At 47.9% G+C, this 18825-nt stretch overlaps 1 protein-coding gene across 7 annotated transcripts in view; it reads left to right on the top strand.

Moving 5' to 3' along the window:
• Positions 1 to 12431: 12431 nt before the first annotated feature.
• The window catches only part of TGFBR3 (transforming growth factor beta receptor 3), a 216901-nt gene continuing 210507 nt past the window's right edge, over positions 12432 to 18825 (top strand). For 2 of the 7 annotated variants that reach the window (XR_011390579.1, XM_070078049.1), the window contains exon 1: positions 12438 to 12758. The gene's annotated coding sequence lies outside the window, so the exon portion shown is untranslated. Of the gene's footprint in view, positions 12759 to 13641; positions 13892 to 13942; positions 14036 to 18825 lie in introns of those variants that run through there. The other 5 variants (XM_008264892.4, XM_008264894.4, XM_008264893.4 and 2 more) reach the window with 5 other exon arrangements.

Genomic DNA, 18825 nt, shown 5'->3' on the forward strand with positions numbered 1-18825 from the left:
TGGAAGTCCTTAAGTAGTTGAGACAATGGCATCTCGGGCACAAATGGAGACAGCAGGGCCAATTCATCAGGGCAACAAGAGCAAAAGCAAAGCAGATATGGAAAAATTGGCAGATGTGGTTGTAGAAAGAGGAAGATTATTTTCTTTTGACAGCCTCAATATTCTCAGTCAAATAAGAGGCAAGGTTGGGGCCGGCACTGTGGTGTAGTAGGTTAAGCCTCTGCCTATGGTGCTGGCATCCCATTTGGCCCCAGTTTGAGTCCTGGTTGCTCCACTTTCAATCCAGCTCCTTGCCATCATCCATGTTAAGAGGAAGGGAGCTGGGGCCGGCGCTGTGGCATAGCAGGTAAAGCTACCGCCTGCAGTGCCAGCATCCCATATAGGTGCCGGTTTGAGTCCCAGTTGCTCCACTTCCAATCCAGCTCCCTGCTAATGGCCTGGGAAAGCAGTAGAAGATGGCCCAAGTCCTTGGGCCCCTGCATCTGCATGGGAGACCCAGAAGAAGCTCCTGACTCCTGGCTTTGGATGGGCCCAGCTCCAGCTGTTGCAGCCATCTGGGGAGTGAACCAGTGGATGGAAGATCTCTCTCTGTCTCTCCTGTCTCTGTAACTCAGCCTCTCAAATAAATAAATCTTTAAAAAAGAAAAAACAAACCAAAATAATGTTGAAAGGGGCCGGCGCTGTGGCACAGCAGGTTAACACCCTGACCTAAAGCACCGGCATCCCATATGGGCGCCAGTTCGAGATTTGGCTGCTCCACTTCCTATCCAGCTCTCTGCTATAGCCTGGGAAAGCAGTAGAAGATGGCCCAAATCCTTGGGCCCCTGCACCCATGTGAGGACTCAGAGGAAGCTCCTGGGTTCTGGCTTCAGATCAGCGCAGCTCTGGCCATTGTGGCCAGTTGGGAGTAAACAAGTGGATGGAAGACCTCTCTCTCTCTGCCTTTCCTCTCTCTGTATAACTCTGACTTTCAAATAAAAATAAATCTAAAAAAGAGATTCCAAATAATGTTGAAAAAAGAACAAAAGATGCAAGGTTATCAGCTGAGTTCCAGGAGTGTGGAGAAGGGACTGAAGATTTGAGGAGAAAGGACAAGTTAAGTAAAATTCTTGAAGAGTAGCAGAGTGAGACAATAGGAAAATACAGTGGGATTACTGAGTAGCACTGAGGGCCCATTGGGGATTGTGGTAGTAAATTTAAAGTAAGTTCAGTCATGGTGGTGGATGGAGCAAAAGTGGTAGGGTCACTGGACTGGAGATCAAGGCAGGGTCAGTGAATTTTTGGAACAAAGATACTAGAGGAAATGAGTTGGAATGATAGAGATTGGTGGTTAGAGAAGCATGCCTGAAATCAAGATTGGGCAAGTAGAACAGTCATTACTCATGAAAATGACCTTGGGGCCAGCACTGTGGCATAGTGGGTAAAGCCACCACCTAAAGTGCCAGCAACCCATATGGGTGCCAGTTCAAGTCCCAGCTGCTCTACTTGTGATCCAGCTCTCTGCTATGGCCTGGGAAAGCAGTGGAAGATGGCCCAAGTCCTTGGGCCCCTGTACCTTCATGGGAGACCTGGAAGAAGCTCCTGGCTTCTGGCTTTGGATGGGCCAGTTCCAGCTGTTGCAGCCATTTGAGGAGTGAACCAGCAGATGGTTCTGCCTCTGCCTCTCTCTGCCTCTGCCTCTCTGTAACTCTACCTTTCAAATAAAATAAATAAATCTTAAAAAAAAAAAAAAGAAAATGACCTAGAAATGGCTATGGTACTAAATGGCTGAAGCAAAATTTTAAAATGTTTTTAAAAGATTTACTTATTTATCTGAAAGTTAGAGTTATAGAGACAGAGAGGGAGAGACAGACAGAGATCTTCCATCTCCTGGTTCACTTCCCAGATGGCCACAACAGCTGGGGCTGGGCCAGGCTGAAGCCAGGAGCCAGGAGCCAGGAGCTTCATCCGGGTTTCTCACATGGGTGGCAAAAGCCCAAGTACTTGGGCCATCTTCCGCTGCTTTTCCCAAGCCATCAGCAGAGAGCTGGATCGGAAGAGGAGCAGCAGGACCAGAATTCACTGTTACAATGCTGGGTGCAGGCTGAAGCACATTTTAAGAATAGGTAGAAGTCAAGCAATTAAGAGGTCAGAGTTTTCCAAAAGTAGGATATATGAAAGATTTTACTGTTGATTTGTCATAAATTCCAGAGGGCAAACTGGAAGGATTTTAAAGTCGGGTGAGGGTAGGAAGATTGGATCAAGTTAAGGTGTGTGCAGAGCCTGTGGTGATAAGAATCCAAAAGATGATGGATGACTTGGAAGGCTTAGATTTCCTTTGGAGACTGATGTCAACAGGACTATGAGAGTCTCCCAGTCTCTTTGCTGGAGGAGAACATCCCATTCTATTCCAGCTTCCTGCCTGGGAGCAGCCTCTAGGGTACTCCTGCTTAGGGCTGTAGCTTCCCTTGGATGCTCTTTCCATGGCTTCCAGCCACCATGTCCTCAGCTCACTTGTCACCTGCCTCTGATCTTGTCTGACCAAGGATCATCCCATTTCCTCTAGCACTTGAAGCCTCTTTTTATAGTCAGTGTGCAACACTTTTCTGTCCCTTAGTTATCTTTCTGCTGTATTTCCTGTTACTTCTGTGCAGACGTTCACCCTTAATATGGTTGGCTGCTTTGGAGGACATGGAAGAAGCTAAGATCTTCCAGAACCAAGATAAATTCTATGAGTAAACTGAGGAAATGTTAAAGAAAATTTTAAGTAAAAATTTGATCCCAGGCTTCTCAAACATTAATAGTGGATGGGACCTTTTTTAAAGAGAAAAATTCTTAGGGACCTCAGAGAGAGAAAAAGTTTCCTACTTTGAAAAGCACCGACTTTAAGCAAGTGAAGTCTTTTATTATAAGAAAGTTTGTTGGTTTTTAATTATCCTGGCCCCCAAAAAAGAGATTAAAATAGATTTTTTTAAAAAAGATCTATTTATTTATTTACTTATTTATTTAATTGAAAGAGCCAGGGGGGGAGAGAGAGAGAGTGAGAGAGTTGAGATCTTTCATTTGCTGGGTCACTTCCCAGATGACCGTAATTGCCTGCCTGGGCCAAGCCAAAGCCAGGAAGCAGGAGCTTCATGTCAGTCTCCCACATGGATGACAGGGGCCCAAGCCCTTGGGTGACCTTCTGCTCCTTTCTAAGGTCATAAGCAGGGAACTGGATAGAAAGGGGAGCAGCTGGAACATGAACTGGTGCCCACACAGAATGCCGACATCTCAGGTGGCAGCTTTACCCACTATGCCACTACACCAACACCTAAAAGATGGATTTTTTAAGAATATCATTAAAACAGGGGCTGGTGTTGTGGTGCTCTGGTAAAGCCTCCACCTGCAATGCCTGCATCCAATATGATTGCCAGTTCCAGTCCTGGTGGCTCCATTCCTATCCAACTCCCTGTTAATGTGCCTGGGAAAGCAGTGGAAGATGGACCAAGGACTTGGACCCCTGCCACCTATATGGAAGATCCAGGCTCCTGGCTTTGCACTGGCCCAGCCCTTGCTGTTGTAGTCATTTGGGGAGTGAACCAGGAGATGGAAGATACCTTTCTCTCTTTTTCCCTCTCTCTTTTTGTCTCTCCCTCATTCCGTGTAGCTCTGCCTTTCAATAAATAAATAAATAAATAAATCTGTTAAAAAACTCATAAAATTTATAATTAAAACAAAACTATAAAACTCATTTAACTCATTCTTGAATTCTAAAGAATATGGTACTTGTTGAAAAACTCTCTTTAGATTACATGTTAACAGAATAGAGGGTGATCAAAGAAATGTTACAGCAGGGAATTTTATGACAAATATGTAGACCTACCCGTGTGAAAAATGTTAGGAAATGATTTCTATAAAGCCAAACTTACAACAGGACTTAGCAGGGCAGGTGCTCAATAAAGGATAATAATTATAATAATAATTTTAAAGTTTCGATGTTTTTAGAAGTAGAGTTTTTGTGGTTATTTTTTAATTGCTGGGCTGATTTTATATAACATTTCGGTACAGCTGAGAGGGACAGGAAGGGGTACTTGAATTAATATCCTCACAAGGGCCAAGCCAAGACCTCCCCTCCCATTTCAGCTCCTCACAGATCTGCCCTTCCTTGGATACAGGAACTCCAATGGAATCCAAAACAGCCGAGTGATTTAAAGAGGGATTAGAAGGAAGTTCAAGGTGGTCACACTCATCCTGATGGCTGGGTGGGGCTGCACTCTGGAGGGGACCACAAGGTCGCCCTCTGTCAGGCAGGTGCTGGCTCCAGACCTGCTGCAGCCTCCTGAGGCCTTGAGCCTGAGTGTGGGAATCGGGGCTCCCCACGCTGCAGATCACACCATCTACTAGTGCCGTGCCCTAAGTGGCCCAACCATGGTGACTGAGTCTGACCCGTGCTGTGAGCCACCTCTCCTGCTGAATGAGGCTATGGCTGTGCACCTCGATGCAGCAAAGGTAGGTGTCACTGTGGCCGAACACTTGCTCCTCTTGGTCTTCTCTGATGTAAGATACAAATGGATGCTTAACGTTGTCAGGTACCATTCACCATGGCTTCTTGCTGGGAGCCCGCCTTCCCTTGTCCTGCATTGTTCCCACCTGATTCACAGCAGGGAAAGTCCAGGACTGGCTGCATAGGTGGGAAAACTAGAAGCAGAATTTCAACACTTCTCGTACTTATTTAAATGGAGACAATGTAGACAATGTAGTGCTTTTTTTTTTTTTTTTTTTTTTTTTTTTTGACAGGCAGAGTGGATAGTGAGAGAGAGAGAGAGAGACAAAGAGAAAGGTCTTCCTTTGCCGTTGGTTCACCCTCAAATGGCCGCCGCGACCGGTGCACCACACTGATCCGAAGCCAGGAGCCAGGTGCTTCTCCTGGTCTCCCATGGGGTGCAGGGCCCAAGCACTTGGGCCATCCTCCACTGCACTCCCTGGCCACAGCAGAGAGCTGGCCTGGAAGAGGGGCAACCGGGACAGAATCCGGCACCCTGACCGGGACTAGAACCCAGTGTGCCGGCACCGCAAGGCAGAGGATTAGCCTATTGAGCCGTGGCGCCGGCCTAGTTGCCTTTTTATAGGCTGTTAATGGAATATCAAGGGCACCAGGAAGGAGAGAATTAATTGATTGACTCTGATTAAAGCATTTCTCTGAAGATGCCTTAGTTAATATTCACAAGTCCTTTGAACCACTTAGACAAAAGATATGCAGCTCAAAATCAATAGTAATGTACATATATTGTTCGTTTTCTTATAAACTGGCATTGTTATTACTGAAATCAAGGTTTAGGGCTGGTGCTGTGGCATAGCTCGTAAAGCCACTGCCTAAAGTGCTGGCCTCCTATATGGGTGCCGGTTTGAGACCCGGCTGCTCTACTTTTGATCCAGCTCTCTGCTATGGCCAGGGAAAGCAGTGGAAGATAGCCCAAGTCCTTAGGCCCCTGTACCCACATGGGAAGACCTGGAAGAAGCTCCTGGCTCCTGGCTTTGGATTGGCACAACTCCAGCTATTGTGGCCAACTGGGGAGTGAACCAGCAGATGGAAGACTCCTCTCTCTCTCTGCCTCTCCTTCTCTCTCTGTGTAACTCTGACTTTCAAATAAAAAAATAGCTACATCTTTAAAAATATTATTTATTTATATTCATTTTGTACTGAAAGACCAAGAGACAGATCTTTTATCCCCTGGTTCAGCTACTAAATGCTCTCAATAGCAAGCCTAAGCCAGGAGCCTGGAATCCAATGTGCATTTGCCACATGGATGGCAGGGACCAAGCATTTGAGCCACATCTCCTGTCTTGTAGGCTGTGCATTAGCAGGAAGCTGGTTAGGAGAGGAGGAGGAGCCTGAGACTCAACCAGGCTTCCCAATATGGGATGTGGGCATCCCATGCAGTGTCTTAACCACTGACCCAAATGCCAGCACTGGATCCACTATTAAAAATCTGGTGATTTTTCAATTGTTCAAGTGAGAGAGAGACTGAGAGCTCTCCACCCACTGCTTCACTCCCTAAATCCCCATAATGGGTGTGGGGAGGGTCAGAGCCAGAGTCAGGAGCTGGGAATACAATGCAGGGTCTCCTTGTGAGTGGCAGGAACCCAGTTACTTGAGCCGTCACTGCTGCTTCCCAGGGTTCTGCAATATCAGGCAGCTGGTGTTACGAGTTGGTGCTGGGAATCAAACCCCCTCTCTCTGATGCAGGACTTGGACTGAATGCCTGCTCCAGATGTTTGATTGCTTCTGTGGAACTTTTATAAGGAGAAAAAGTAAATAAAGAAGAATAATAGGGGCTGGTACTGTGGCACAGTGGGTTAAGCGTCTGTCTGCATTGCTGGCTCCCCATATGGGTGCTGGTTAAGTCCCAGGTACTCCATTTCTGACCCAACTCCCTGCAAATGCACCTGGGAAAGCAGCAGAAGATAGTCCAAGTCCCTGGGCCCCTGCATCCATGTGGGAGACCCAGAAGAAGCTCTTGGCTCCTGACTTTGGCCCTCCTAGCCCTGGATGCTGCATCCATTAGGGGAGTGAGCCAGTGGATGGAAGAGCTCTCTCTGTCTCTCTCTCTCTGTAACTCTTTCAAATAAATACATCTTAAAGAAAAAAGCCCAATAATCACTTCATGGCTTTTGGTAAAAATGGAACATGTTCATTAGGAAGCAGTGGCGCACGGATAAGAGGACGACCCTGAAGATGAAACAGGCCCCTCATTCATTCCTGCCTCCCTGAGTGTGTGGACAGCCCCTACACAGAGAGCAACAGGGAAGGTGGAGGGGGATCCTCAGTTGACAGAGGCTCCCAGTGGAACTTCGTTCAGTTTTAGAAAACATAGAAAGTTATGCTGCTGGCACGCTTGAGTTATTGGCTCAGATTTATAGCATTTGCAGATAGGAATATGTGTGTGTGTGTGTACACTCACCCTGAGCACAAAATAACATTCCGTTATTCACGCCTTTTTTTTCTTTAGTCTTCTTCAGACCAAAATCTGATAAATAAAAAGCAGAAAAACAAGAGAAGGGTTAATTCTCTGCAGGGTTACTGCAGAAGGAGGGTTAGGTGCAGAGGCCTCCCTCTGGTACCTCAGCTCCTACTGCAAGGAGAGCAAGGCTGTGCCACACCCCCTAGCAAGCAAAGACCCCAGTGATCTCAGGTGGGGGGTCTGCTGTCCCTTTGAAATGTCCCTTTCCTGCTTGGTGAGAGTCTCCGGCAGAATTGAAGGTGAAATACGGACTCCTCCCCCTGGCATTGTTGCAGGAAATGGCACATTTGCAAGAACCCCTGGTGTCACTAAAGGAATTTGCTTTGGATTTTTATTTCCAAGTTCTCTGTGGAATCTCCCCGGCTTGCATCAGGTGTCTGCTTTGGAGTCTGCCTCGCCTGCAGGTTCATCTGGCAGTATTTTCCCCTCATTAATTTGAACTTGCCAGCTGCAAATATTATCATTGAAAACCAGATTCTGATCTTGGCTATAGATGTAGCAAACATGTGGCTCTAAATGATGACCTTTGCTTAAGTTGCTATCCTAATCATCTACCAGTAAGCATGGGGATGAGTGGATTTTAGAAATAAGGTAGTAAATCTGTCAGCAAGAATCGATCAACCAAGCAGAAAATAAGAGTACGTGCTGTAGTTTGTGGATCAGGGTTCTGTCACAACAATTTTGGGACGCCATTTGGTTCATGTTCTGTCACACATTCTTAAGAGCTGTTATGCAATTGCCTCCAAGATGTTGGCTGCACTGGGTCAACTTTTAGTGCTCTTCGCTGCGTGAAAGGAATCTATTTTTATGTGGTGGTGTAGTGGGGTACTAGTTCTCCTAAACAAACTTTTGTTTTTTCTCTTTCGAGACTTTGAAAGATTTGAGCTTTAGAAACCAATAGCTCTCCTTTAGTGGAAGGGGGCTTATGGTGCTGCAGTGCCAAGTGGAGGTTCTGAGCACAGACGGTGGAGCCACGCTGCCACCTGGCTCTGCCACCTGCTGGTTCCGTGACCTTGGACAGCCTCTCTGTGCCATTTTCTAAGGTGCCATTTTCTTTTTTTTTAATATTATTTATTTATTTATTTGACAGGTAGAGTTATAGACAGAGAGGGAGAGACAGAGAGAAAGGTCTTCCTTCCATTGGTTCACCCCGCAAATGGCTGCTACGGCCGGAGCTAGGCCAATCTGAAGCCAGGAGCCAGGCGCTTCTTCCTGGTCTCCCACGCGGGTGCAGGGGCCCAAGCACCTGGATGGCCATCCTCCACTGCTTTCCCAGGCCACAGCAGAGAGCTGGACTGGAAGAGGAGCAAGCGGGACTAGAACCTGGGGCCCATATGGGATTCCGGCGCCACAGGTGGAAGATCAGCCAAGTGAGCCACGGCGCCGGCCCTAAGGTGCCATTTTCTAAGGTAAGAGAGCTGTTGTTAGTAGTAAACAAGTGAAAATGTGCAGTGTTAACTTGACTGGACTGAGGAATACCTGGAAACCTGGGAAAAGTGTGAGTCTGGGTGGCTGTGAGGGTGTTTGCCAAGGAAATGCACAGGGGAGTCTGCATGGAGCAGGGGGCAGAACCAGCCTTGATGCAGGCAGCACCACCAACTGGCTGCTGGCTGGAGAGAATGCATCTAGAGGGCAAGTCAGTGTCTTTCTCTGAAAGCTGGGATGCGCTGGGCTCCTGCCTCGGATGTCACTTTCTGGCCTCTGGACCCCAGTAGCCTCCTTGCCGGAACCTCGGGCTTTCAGTCTGGAGCTGAGGCCCTTGGACTTGGATTGAGTCTTTCTACTGGCACCCCAGGGTCTCCAGCCTGCAGGGGACCCACTGGGGGACTTCTCCACTGCCATTTCACAGGAGCTGAATCCCCTCTCATGGATCGCTGTAACTATTTGTCTCTCTCTGACCCATACAGGTGGGAAGCATGTGCTGCGTACTCCTTTGGACCTGTTAAGAAACAGAAACAACTAAATGATTTTTTCCTCTTGACATGGTCTTTTAGAAAATTGAGGTGTTGTGCAGTTATGTGAGGGTTGTCAAAATCCAGATGGATTCACTTATGTCAATCCTAACAAAAAACAAAAATAAATGAAGCTGGAGGTTATGAAGAAAGTGTTCTTAAGCACCATTGCCTGATAGTAACCATCACAAAAGACTCTGCCGGAACCGTAACATTACACAGAGGCCAGTGCAACCTTATACAAAAAGGACAGCTACAAGGACATCTGGCAGCAACTGTCCGTTCCAACCTTGGGCTAATGTCACCCTCATTATTACTCATTGCGGCCAAAAAGTCTTGTTTCAAAATATCTGATGTAATTCTCATTTTTGCCTTTAAAAATTTTCCCTTGCTGATACTTCTTTGAATATGTCCTAGTGTGCTATGGCAAGCATATTACCAAGCAGCTGTGAAGATTCTTTGGAGAATCTCTCTCTCTCTCTCTTTGTTGTTTACTTTTATTTAGATTGACAGCAAGGGAGGCAGATTAAGTTCTAGTGTTCTACAACATATTACAGTATCTGTAGAGAGCAAGAACCTAGCATGCATTTTATAAAGGGCTAGAAGAGAGGAGCTCCAAAGTGAAAGAGGTGATAAGGAGATGGAAATGCTAATCATCTTGTATTTGTGTATTGAAACTCCCACTCCTGGTGTTTCATGGGCTGGGGTGCAGTGCATTAAGCCACCACCTGAGACACTTGCATCCCATATCAGAACACCGGTTAGAGTCCTGGTTTCTCTGCTTCCTAGGCAACTTTCTGCTAATGCACCTGGGAAGGCAGTGGAGGATGGCTCAAGTGTTTGGGCCCTTAGCTTCAGGCTGGCCCAGCCCTTGCTGTTGCAGGCATTTGGGGAGTGAACCAGCAGATGGAAGATCTTACTCTGTCTTTGACTCTTTCTGTTGCTCTGCCTTTCAAGTGGATGAAAATAAATAACTGAACATTAAGAAAAGAAATGTCACACTGTACTCCTTAAATATAGTCACAAGGTTATTATTCATCTGCTCAGTCATCTGCTTAATCCACAGAACCTAGAGACAGCCCCCTAAGTATGCATTACTGTAAATGGGTGGGTCCACGCCTGGAACAGGAGCAATGCCTTGGAAGACACAGCTTCAGTAAATCTCTGAGGTGCTCTGCAGTAAAACATTTCTTATGCAAGTGAGTTCACCGCCACTCCCCTGCCCTTGCCTGCTCTCAATTGGTTTTGAAAACACTTCTGAGGCTGGCGCTGCGGCTCACTAGGCTAATCCTCCGCCTGCGGCGACAGCACTCCAGGTTCTAGTCCCAGTTGGTGCGCCGGTTCTGTCCCGGTTGCTCCTCTTCCAGTCCAGCTCTCTGCAGTGGCCCGGGAGGGCAGTGGAGGATGGCCAGGGCCTTGGGCCCTGCACCCGCATGGGAGACCAGGAGGAAGCACCTGGCTCCTGGCTTCGGATCTGCCCAGCGTGCCGGCCGAAGTGGCCATTTGGGGGTGAACCAACGGAAGGAAGACCTTTCTCTCTCTCTCACTGTCTAACTATGCCTGTCAAAAAAAAAAAAAAAAAAAAACAAAACAAAAAAAAAAAAAAACACAACAACAACAACAAAAAAAACAAAACACTTCCGAACAGATGACTAAGATGCCACCTTGCACCTTGGACCAAAAGGGAGCTGGTACCTTACAGTAACAAATACTGTGATTCCAGTGCAGTCCTAGATCTTGAGAAACCAAATGAAAGAAGAAGATCATCTCACAGATCAGCTAACATTGCCATTAATGAAAGTAGGAAAATACTTTTTTAGAACTTTGCCTGGGAACCAAAAATTAAGTTCATTTAAACCTATGCCCTTGGCTCAGCCGTCAGGATTTCTGCTAATAATATCACATGGTGGTGTAAAGATTGAAAGGGATGAGGCCTCTGTGGACATTGTTAGTTTTGTAAACACTGTTACAGTTTCCTGAAATGAGTTACCCCTGGATTAAACAAAACAAAGCAACTGATTATTTTGCTAATATGTAAAAGCTTTAGGTGACATTGAGGGTTTGGGCTCTGGGCTGGATGGAAGTTTGGGTCCTGGCCCCCTCAACATGGCTGATACAGTTTAATGTGGGATTAAACAATCCCACTCAGTTCAAGCATACATGCCTGCACTTGAAACTAAGACCCGGTCTCTTGAGGCCTGACTCGCTGTTATTTGAGTCCAGGTGAGAAGGCCACAATAGGCCAAAGCTGAGGCTAACCACCTAGGCTCTCTTGGGAGGGCCTTGTGCCTGTGTGTAGCCCCAGCGCAGGTGCAGGTCTCTCAGCCAGCGGGTGAAATCTACAATGCAGGGAAGGAAGGAGTCAGGGAAGAGGGCCCTGCAGGTATTCAGGTGATCAAGGGCATGTCACCCTTTTGAATGAAGCTGCAGTTGGGTGGTTTCTCTATGGACAGGTACAAGAGAACGAAGGTGAGAAAGACTTCTCGTGCTCTCTGAAACCGGGAAGGCGGCTCACTGTCCAGGTGACAATGGAAGTCTTAATCCAAGGGGCCTCCCCATCCCACGCCGCCCCCTGTAAAAGGCCTGACACTTCAGATCTGGAGGAGGCCTCCTAGGCCGAGCTCGGCGGGAAGCGAGCCTGCAGTTTGAGCTGTAGGTGCGAGTTCCCACAGTCAGCGCGATGGCAGAATCGAGACTGCCAGTTCGGTGTGTGGAACCGCAGTCGGCGCGCGGTCCTTTCCGCGGCTGTGTGTCACACTGTCCCCCTACCGAAGCACACCATTTAAGAGAGAACTGAAGGCGGGGGAGATAAACAGGAGTTTCAAAGGGGGCGTTTCGGTGCGCGCAGACAGCTCGGCAGGGTGCAGCGCGCAGGCCTGTGTGCGCTAGACGCTGCGCCTACCTCTGAGCAACGCCCGGTCCGTGGACCTCACTCCAGGGTTGGAATTAATTTCTTTAGCAGAGAAAGGGCTGGGGAATGCACCCTCTCTGCTAGGGGGCAAGAAGCACAGCTTCGTTGGGCCCCACCATCCGATCGTCTCTGTAGGTAATCCTTAAACTTGGGGGCTGGGACAAAGCAAACCGAGACAGAATGAAGGCGTGCGTGGGGGCCGGGCTGCGGAACGGGCAGGAGGGCACGATCGCACTCTCTGAGGCTCCAAACTTTTTTTTTTCTATTAAGCCCAATAAAACTCCACCTCCTCGAGAGAGCCCCGGAAAGTTTGAGGGGCCGGGTGAGACCAGCTCCTGCCCGCACCCTCCACTCTTTCCTCCAGACACCGACGTGGGTGCGCCGGGGCCGGCCGCGGCCTCTCTCCTCCTCCCGCGCTGTCCTCGGCTCGAAGCCTCCTCGGCCCGCAGGGAAAGGCTGGCCCGGGCCGCGCGGGGCTCGTCCATCCGCCGCGGAGCTGAGGGGGCGGGGACAGGAGGCGGGGGGCGGGGTCTCGGGCGGCCGGAGCCCCTTCCCCCCGCACGCTGATTGCTGTGGCGCCCGGCCCGTCCCCGCCCGCGCGGGAGGGAGAGCAGGCGCGCGGGGTCGGCCCGATGAGGGTACTCGCGTCTTTCGGGGACGCCGAGGCTTATTTTCCTCTCCGCAGCCAGTGAGCGAGGGCAGCCTGCGGGTCCGCGCCCGGCCGCTAGCCCCGCGCGATTCCCGGAGCTCCCGGCAGGAGGTGAAAGCGCCCGGCGGCTCCGGATGGCGTAGTTGCGCCGCGGCGCAGCAGCTGCCGGAGCTCGCGGCCGCCGAGCGCTGGGCGGGGAAAACTTTGCTCTGCGTCCCTACAACTTGCCGCGGTTGAGGTCCGCGGGACGCGCCGCCTGCGAGGTACGTGCCTGCCGGTCCCGCGCCGCTGCAGCCCGTTGGGGCGGCTGCCCGGGGCCGCGGGCTCTGCAGGCTGCGCGGGCCGGTGGCGCTGCGTGGACTGTCGGTGCCCGCTCTGCGGCCCGGGGAGGGCGGCGTGGGCCGGGCGGGGACCCGGGGCCGGCGGTGCGTGGGAGCGGCTCCCGGGGCCGGGCAGCGCTCCGGGGGCGATGCGCGCTGCGGGGAGGGATCCTCGGCTTATGCCCGGCCGCCCGCACTCTGGGCTCCGCGGTGCCTTCCGACCCCTGCGGCGGGCGCCGGCCCCAACCCTGCGGCCGCCGGCCCCTACCCTCCAGCCGCGTGACAGGTCGATGGGCCAGGTTTGTTGTGGGTCTGGGCTCGGCTGCCGCCGCCCCCGGATCCACGGCCGCGCCCTCGGGGTGCTCTGCAGCTGGGATCCCAGATGTCGGAGCCGCGCGTCCCGGTGGCGTTCGAAGGCTCCCTTTAGGGTGTTCATTTGGTTTGGACGCACTTGGGAATTTTGGACTGTTGCTAGGAGAATCCTCCTGCAAACTTGGTCTTACTAGGGCATCTGCCCCCACTTTCCAGAGCCCCAGAAAGTAGGGAGCCGGCGTGTGGAGCCCCAGTTACTGACCTCGGCAGAGTGCAACCCCATGGGTTTGATGGCCACCCAGAGAGCCAGGGGACAGAAACTGGCTCCTGTTCCCGAGCTGTGAAGTGGGAGTAGCAGTCCCGGCCGAACGGGTTGCTGCCTCCTACCAAGGTGATGCTGCGGGCACCGGCACGGGTGCGGGCACGGGCCACGAGCGCAGCGCGGAAGGTCGGGGCCGGCGCGGGTGACAGCTGCGAGCGTGACCAGGCATTGCCCGAGTTCCGTGGTCTCCCTTGGAAGAAGCGTGCGGGTTTGGGACGAGAGAAGGCTTCGCAAGACGCCCACACCCGCGTCAAGACCCTTTCATCTTCCCAAAGCGGGGCTTCAGCCTGCGCGCGGTTACTGCGGGGAGAACCCGCGCGCCCGGGTAACAGCGACAACTGGCGTTTATCGGGCTCCACTGCGTGCCCGCCAGCCACGCTGTGGTGGGGACGCGGTCGCGCTGCCGCCTCACACCAGCTCTGAGGTGAAAACACCTTTTACGGTACGGGACACCGGAGGTTAAGTGACCTTGCCTGAGAGCGTGCGTCACTTTCTGGTGGTTCTGCCTCGGGCGCTAGCTCGCTGCCCGGCGGGAGACCAGCCGGTGCGGTCCGTTTTGGGAGTCCCTGCGCCTTCTCCCCTGGAGGTGAACACCTATCCTTTGCAATACGGGTGCGGGATCTGTGAGGCGCTTAGGGGATTGGCGATCAGGGATGCCGAAATACAGCTAGCTGCTTTGACACTGGCTCCAAGTAATTATAACGAGAACTCTGACTTGTCCTAATGAATGCGGCTCTTTAGTCTTAATTCCTTTTCTTAATTGTCCAGACATGGTGGAGCACCATTACTTGGCTTCCTTAGGAAGCAGCTTGAGGTTGGCACAGGAGGTGGGGAAATAATTCTTACCCCCTTATGGGCTATTAAAATGAAATTGATTTCGTGCTATTGTGTCAGTCAGAGGACGTTGCTCTTTTTCTTGGTGTTCTCTGCTTTTGGCTTCAATTTTGCATTGTTTAGTGTTTCAAGGCTTCAGTGTATATGTGTGTGTGTGTGTGTGCGTATGCCCTTCAGTTTGTAATTTGTCAACTTTAATTTTTCCTGTTTTGATGGAATCTGTCCACTGCATGGCAACTTTGCTTAACGACTGTTGATTCAGCTCTTGTTTTTAGATATAAAAATCACCACCTCACTTTTGAACCCCCATACTTCAAAGGCGGTCCCTGGGGAGTGCATTGTTATTTTGACTGTTAGCCAATAGGGGGAGCAAAACACACTGTTGATGTCTGTAGGGCCCATAAACCAGTTTTGAGGATGTCAAACACACATTTCAGACGTGGAAAAATGTCCTGGTTTCATCCAGCAAAATAACCAACTTGGGTTTAACTTCAACCGATTAAAATAAGGATAACTGTAAAGATAGGACATCTGCAAGTATGTTGGCTATGCGGCAGGCAAGAACTGTGTGGTGTCTGGACAGATGTTAACACGCAATTGTTTTCTACAAGAGATATGTATATAAGATAATTTTGTGTAGTTTGAATAATAGCTCAAGTTATCTGGCAACCCAGAGAAATCCATTGTGAATCCTTTTGTAAGATCTTCAATTTCTGTTTTGTAGAAAGCTCTAAATGATGAATTTGTTCTAAAGGAGTTTGGCGCACTCAGGATCCTATCATCATTAACTTTCACTAACATTTTCTGAGTGCAAGGCAATAAGGGATTGCTAAACACTTGTAACAACAATTCTGTGACTGTACATTCTTCAGAAAAGCTTATATTTTAGTACAGTTTTCCCGTTTTTGCAAGGCTTGGGGTCAGAAATGTTTTGGATTTCTTTGGATTTTTTTTTCAGATTTTGAAATATTTGCTTATACATATCAAAATGCTTTGGGGATGGGACCCAAGTCGAAATGCAAAATTCCCTTATGTTTCATATACAGTTTATACAAATAGCCTGAGGGTCATTTTATGCAATATTTTTAATACACCTATATTTTAACTGTGACCCATCACATGAGATCAAGTGTGGAATTTTCCACTTGTGTCATATGGTTAACTCAAAAATTTTTGGATTTTGAAGCATGTCAGATTTTGGAGTTTTTAGACTAGGGATGCTCAAACAATATAGGAATCACTCAGAAGTATCATATTTGATATAGTGTAGGTGTGATGTGTCTGTGGATCTCCATACCTGTAAATATATGTATAGGTGATATTCAAGAATTAACATGCTTGGGAAAAAATCTGTAGAACTGGCTTTTAGAAAAGGTTTTCAATCTTTGCAGTTTTGTAGGCTGGTCAGCTTTCTTGTCCTTGTGTATCATGTAGTGTTGATGGAGCTCTGTCGTTTTACCAAGTTAGGTCAAATAGATCCTATTTTAAAATAACTTTCAAACTTAGTCCCTTCTTTCTGAATCTCAGCATTGCTCATAGACTCCAGAGAGGCGTTTATTTGGGATCTTATTTAGTCTTGCATGCTCTGATCTGGTTTATCCCTTTAACAACTGTTTATATCAATACCCCAGTCCTTAATAGGCTTATGGGACCTGGTCTTGGGGTTTGATAAATTAGCTGTCCTCATTCAGTTCTTCAATAGCAGGGAGCCAAGATGCCCTAAGGGTGCCTGGGACTTTGTCACAGAAAGCCTTTAAGGATTGACAAAATTGGTTTTTTTGAAGCAAACTATTGTCCTATTTTTTTTTTAAAGACTCAAAGGAATTTATCTTTCCTTTTTGCATGCAAACTTGGTTGTATCTTGTAAAAGTCAAGTGACCCCTTGTTTTTTGAGGTCAGATTCTGAGCTTAGGGCCCTGGGGTCTCAAATGCCCTTGTGTTCTAAAGTGGTCACTGCTGACTTCTTTAGAGCCCAGGTGATGACCAGTCTCCCAGGACCATAAATCTCGAAAGAGTGTGATTTGACTTTTCAAGCTGAAGCTCAACGGACCTAACATCCAGGCGAGGGATAACGGTGCCATACTATTTTCCCTGGCTAATTCTGTGTAGTCATTTTGAATTGCCCCCCAACCCTTCATGACATTTTATTTTGAAATGTATTTTTTCCTGTTCTTTCATTGCTACTGGACAAACAAGTTGTTACTGTCAGTTTTACTAGTGAATCACGACAGTCTTTTTTTTTTGCTCTTTTATTTTAAAAATGATTTTATTGCCCTTGATCAGTCCACTGGAACATTTTCCAACTTGTTTAAAATGTTTTTTAATAAAAAAATTATTGAAATACAGTAGACATGCCAAGAAATGTACAAAAGTGTACAGATAAGTGAGATTTATGTCCTCTGGTCACATTTACAACCAACACCCAGATTAAGAACAAAACATTACTAGTACCTCAAGAGTCCTCACTGCTCCCCCACCTCCACTTCTTTCTCCTTTTTTTAATGTAGGAAAGAAGAAAAGTATATTGTCATTTATATGAATGATCCAGTGAAACAGTATTTATAACTAATACCAAATGATAAGGCATTCACATAATTTGTATACTGTCTATATTAACTACCACAAATAAGAGAAAATATGTGATATTTGTCTTTTTGGGCCTGGCTTATTTCACTTAGTATAATCATCTTCTGTTGCACCCATTTCGTTGCAAATATCAGGATTTCATTCTTTTTTATGGCTGAATAATATTCCACATTTTATTTATCTAGTCATCAGTTGTGATAGCTTGGTTGATTGCACGTGTTAGCTGTTGTGAATTGAGCTGCTATAAACATGGGAATGCAGGTAACTCTTTTGTGTGCTGATTTTTATTTCCTTTGGATATATTCTTAAGCGTAGAATAGCTGGGTCATATGGCAGATCTATTTTTAATTTTCTGAGGGATCTCCATACTGCCTTCCATAATGGTTGTACTGATAGTGCATTAGGATATCTTTTTCTCCACATCCTCACCAGCATTTGTTATTTTTTGATTTTTGGATGATAGCCATTCTAACTAGTGTGAGGTGATACCTCACCTCGGTTTTTATTTGCATTTCCCTGATGGCTTGTGACCCTGAGCATATTTTCATGTGTCTGTTGGCCATTTGTATTTCCTCCTTTGAAAAATGCCTGTTCATATCCTTAGCCCATTTCTTAATTGGATTATTTGTTTTGTTGTTGAGTTTCTTCAGGTCCTTATAAGGGATCTTTGACTTAAAAGCAGCCATGCATTGCCATTAGGAATATGGGCAATTTGAAATGTTAAGAGTGAATCTAGGTTACCTGAAAAGCTAGCCTTGAAAAAGCAACAGTGAGCTCCTAACAGATTCAGTGAGGGCCCTTGTGTCATTGGAAGAAAATTAAGTGCACTAAGATCTATGGCAGAAATTTCTCTGGTTCCACATCTTCAGAGTAACACTTGGAATGATAGCACTGTTTGTAACAATTCATAAAACACAAGCTGTTGCTAATTTGTTCGTTTCTAGTCAAGCTGTAATAAATCAACATAGCTTGGAAAAGCCTTACAAAAGGTCCCTCTTCTGGGCGCTGTCCATTTCTGGATTTCTTGTTTTATATCTTTTGAAATAGCACATTTGTTTGTTAAGTGACACCAAGCTTTATTTCCTCTGCATAGTCTTTGCTTCAAATTTAGCACAGATTTCCAAACATTTTCCCTTCCTACCTCAGAGAGTAATGATTTTGATCTCTCGCACTCTCCGTCAAGATGTGGGCAGCCTTTAGTGTTTGAAGCACCTTTAATTTATATAAATTCTCTGTGAGGCTACTCTCCCTTGGATTTTGTTCTCTGCTTTTTATTATTCAGTTTTCCAGGCCAAAGGCATTGAAAAGGCTGATGACTACTTAGGAGGGGTGGAAACCATGTTTCAGATGGAAGGCCTGGAACCAGATCCCCAGACCCTTGCCTTCAGGCCCTCCTGATACAGCCTGCTGGAGATATCTGGGGGGCGTGTGGGTGGGGTGCAGAGAAGATTAATGTCTGCTGTCTGTGCTGGTGATTCCTCTTTGCTGAAGGCTTCTTCCAGTCTGAGGAGAGGATTCTGACTGATACGGAGAGGTTGGCAAGGTTGACTTTTTTTTTTTTTTTTTTTTTTTTTAAGATTTATTTATTTATTTGAAAGAGTTACACAGAGGAGAGGCAGAGGGAGAGAGAGAGGACTTCCATCCGCTGGTTCACTCCCCAGTTGGCCACAATGGGCAGAGCTGCACCGATCCAAAGCCAGGAGCCAGGAGCTTCCTCAGGGTCTCCCATGCCGGTGCAGAAGCCCAAGGACCTGGGCCATCTTCCCTGTTTTCCCAGGCCATAGCAGAGAGCTGGATCAGAAGTGGAGCAGCCGGGTCTCGAACTGGCGTCCATAGTGGATGTTGGTGCTGCAGGCCAGGGCGTTAACCCACTGTGCCACAGTGCCAGCCCCAGCAAGGTTGACTTTTAGGATTTAATGTCTAACTGTTGCCAAGATAATAACTTAGAATTAGGTC

Source organism: Oryctolagus cuniculus, chromosome 7 (genome assembly GCF_964237555.1).
Source record: "Oryctolagus cuniculus chromosome 7, mOryCun1.1, whole genome shotgun sequence".
NCBI classification, from domain to species: domain Eukaryota; kingdom Metazoa; phylum Chordata; class Mammalia; order Lagomorpha; family Leporidae; genus Oryctolagus; species Oryctolagus cuniculus.